Genomic DNA, 4,068 nt, shown 5'->3' with positions numbered 1-4,068 from the left:
ATCTTCAACTATCACACAGAGGTTCACAGGAAGTGTGGTGACACCAAGAGCTACCAAACTGAGTGACACCACTGGTGATACCACTGATATCCTGATATTACCAAATCACATATCACTGATATCCTGATATTACCAAACCACACAGCAGGCCATTAATTTAAATCCACTGGAAGTCCCAAGGTCAACAGAGCATGGCAGGCTGCTGAACAATGACTCGGCTACATGCAGGGTTCAAGCATGCCATAAGCTGGAGACTGTTCCCTAAGCTGCTTCTTATATACACGAAGCAGACCATATCCCTAAGGCAGCTACTCAGATGCTCACAATAGATTCCACCATGGAGTTAATTACCAGTCTCATCATGGGGAATACTACATCCAGCTGTCCAGCCATTCAACTGGGCCCAACCAAGTTGACATACAACTTAAACTACCACAATGAGTAACCTTAGTACAAAATATTTTCTCAGAATTCTGTGTGGTCTGATACAGGAAGAGGTTCATAGGAAGGGTGGTGACACCATGAGCTACCAAACTGAGTGACACCACTGGTGATACCACTGATGGTCCTAACTGACTTCTTTGTATCAGTTTCATGGTGAGTCACACATGCATGCTTTCATTTTACTTTCCTGTGGTGGGACAAGATTTTGGCAGCGTCTATATTTTCTCTACAGATGGTAAAAGCAAAGCAAAACTGTATTGGGAGCAGTTTTTTCTCAAGACCACACCCTCCCTGCAGCAGTAAAATGTTACTTATGATTTCAATATTTGGTGCTCTGGTGGCGTAGTGCGTAAGGCACTTGACTGCTAACCGAAAGGCTGGCAGTTCAAACTCACCAGCACTCTTTGGAAGGAAGGTTGGGCAATCTACTTCCATCATGATACTGCCTTGGAAACCCAAAGAGGGGTCTCTATGAGTCAGATCTGACTCCATGGCAGTGAGTTTGGTCTTTTTTTTTTTTTTTTTTTTGGTTTAGATGTTAAGGAAGATTATCATCATTTAATGTTTAAGACATTACCTCTCCAAAATGCAACAGTGATCATATTAGGATGATAAGATTGTAGGGAGGGTTGCCATGAAAGATTATATAATTTATACACTGCATAAAGGTCAGAGGGTGATGGCAGACTGATATCCAGCCCCCTCTCTGCTTCTACCTGGAGGAAAAGGCTTTTTCTTACTATTATTATTGGAAAGTCCTTTACCCAAGATGCTGTGCAGAAAGGGAATTGTTAGGATATTGATTATGTTGTTGTTGTTATGTGCCATCGAGTCAGACCCGACTCATAGCAACCCCTCCGTGGGTTTCCAAGGCAGTATCACTACAAAAGTAGATTGCCCTATCTTCCTTCTGAGGAGTGGCTGGTGGGTTGGAACCACCAGCCTTCTGGTTAGCAGTCAAGTGCCTTAGCCACTATGCTACCAGAGCTCCCAATTGATTATGGGTGATAATATTTATTTCAGCAGTGGTAGCATGTAGGAGTGAACAGGAATCATCATCTTTTTATTTCTGATCTAATTCAGTTCTTCCACTTCCGAGGGTACAGGCTCCACAAATAACCCTCTTGCTTCTCTCCCTTCCCTCTGATATTTTTTTCTTTCCCCTACTTTTCATACTCTCCTCATTCTTCTTTCTCTTCCCTTTTTCTACTGCATTTTCCTTTCTCTTTGTTCTCTGTTCTTTCCTCTCACTCCTAGGAGTCAGACTGATGGACAAGAACCATCTTTTTTTTTTCCCCCTCACCTCTTCCTCAAGTCCTACTCATGGATGATACTTCTGATGCCACTTTGGAGTTTATGCTCAGGGATTGTTATTGACACAACTACAAAGTATTGCTTCTTTTTAATCATCCAATTTTTGTACCACTTTTCCCCTTCCATTCCATATCTAAGGTCCAAGGCCCTTAATGCAGACAAAACTGATTGTTTAATTTATGCTGTGGTGTTAATGGCCAACTCCATTTCTTCACTCAGAGGTGTTGTCATTTAAAAGGAAAAGTCCTCGAATACTATGGTTTAGCAAGTTGAGGTGAATGATCTAGAAATTTTTTTCATAATAGTTTCCCTCAAACATGTGATTACTCTATCACTAGTACATAACAAAGGAACTCTGGTGGCATAGTGCCTAAGTCAATTGACTGTTAACCAGGAGGTTGGTGGTTGAAACCCACCAGCCACTCCATGGAAGGAAGACTGGGCAATCTACTTCTGTAAAGATTTACCACCTCAGAAACCCAATGGAGGTTGCTACAGGTTGGAGTGGACTCCATGGCAGTGAATTTGAGTACATACCATTTCTTTTAGGCTTATTTTACAGATGGGCTTAAATAAAATTACCAACCTCCATACCTGCTGTGGTAGTTAAAGTTATGTGTCAACTTGGCTTGGCCTGGTTGAGTGACTGGGCAGCTGGTGGTAGTTATTCCCCATGATGAAACTAGCAATCAACTCCGTGGTGGAATCTACAACAAGCAGCTGAGTAGCTGCTTTAAGGATGTGGTCTGCTTACCATATTTAAGCAGAAGCTTTGAGAATGGTCTCTAGCTTATGGAATGCTTGAACCCTGCATGTAGCCAAGTCATTGTTCAGCAGCCTGCCATGCTCTGCCAATGCTAGGACTTTCAGTGGACTTGAATTAATGGCCCGCCATGTTGTTTGGTAACATCGGGACTGTGCCTTTTACTTGTCAACCTTAGGTTTGTCAGCCTCAGCAGACAGCAGCTGAGTGAAGAAAAGCCTCTAGCTCCAGTGGGCCAGGAGCAGGAGGCACAGCTAAAGCCCAAGGTCGAGGGGCTTTCACCCAGCCCCTAGAGCCTGGCACTTTGAATTAAGATTTAAAGCCTCCAAACTGTAAGAGAATAAACTCCTGTATGTTAAGGCCATCCCATTTGTGGTATTTTCTTGTCAGAGTGGCACTAGGTAACCAGAACACCTCCCTTTCTTCCTCCTCCCTACTTGTATTTCTGAGATTATAATCTTTTCTCTAAAGGATGCATGTTAGAGCTTTCAGGTTAACTGTACCAAAAGTCATAATGACCATTTTCTCTGCCAGCTGGTCCAGAATGTATCCTCAGCATCTACTCCTCACCTTCCTGAGCTATACTAGCCACCTTGTAGTTTTGATACTACCCTCAAACTTGCCTTCAGCCTGGAATCCTTCCATAAGCTCAATATCACTGTGCACACTGCCGATCAGAAATGTTCAGCCATATCCTTATACACTTCAACTCACTAGATCCTCCCTCTCTGCTGTCCCACAAAATTTTTCCATATTCCAGTCATTGGTGAAGTCATCCACCCACTAGGAGTTATACTCATAATCATCTCTTCTTTTCTCCTAATTCCTCTCCACTTTGTCCCATCCTTTTATCCTTACTCTCACTATTGGTTAACATCACCATCTCTTGCCAAGACAATTGCAAAAGTCCCTAGCTTTTGAAAGTCCCTTTCTTATAGTAATCACAAGGATTACTTTAAGAAAAACGCAAGAGAATTAAAATCAGTAGTAGGGGATGCAATGATGGAACCAGGAGGTTGGAGTAATGCAAGGAAAGGCCCATGAGCCAAGGAATGCAGGTGGCTCTTGAGAATCTAGAAAAAATAATGATCCTGGGTCCTCCTCTCTCTCATTTTCTTCAAATTCTCTTTTACTTTTTCTTGCTACCAGTATACTTTTTCTAAATTTCAAAGCTGTTATTCCTTTCATAGAATTTCTCAAACTCCTAATGGAACAGTCTGCCATGAGACTTGGGAGGAGTTGGAAGGACAGGGTCCAGAAGGCTCCACCCTCAATAAGTTAGTTTTTTATTCCATTTTTGGTAATTTTGCATTCTGCTCTATAATGCATTGATTTTTGTTTTGAAATAAAATAGCATTTCCCGAGGTACAGACAACAAATATGAACCCTTTTGCACATACAGTACTGCGTTGTCAGTGAAGGCAAACATGGTATATGGATGGATAGATAGGTGGACAGGCTAAACAATTAGATATGTCTATGAAATGGGGAGTGTATCCAAGATCATATATAGGGTTGGCAGACAATGGTCCTGTAAGTTTATGTGA

Source organism: Orycteropus afer, unplaced genomic scaffold, assembly GCF_000298275.1.
Source record: "Orycteropus afer afer isolate SDZICR_OR568_19922 unplaced genomic scaffold, OryAfe1.0 scaffold00011, whole genome shotgun sequence".
Lineage (NCBI taxonomy): Eukaryota > Metazoa > Chordata > Mammalia > Tubulidentata > Orycteropodidae > Orycteropus > Orycteropus afer.
This window is presented reverse-complemented; position numbering follows the sequence as displayed.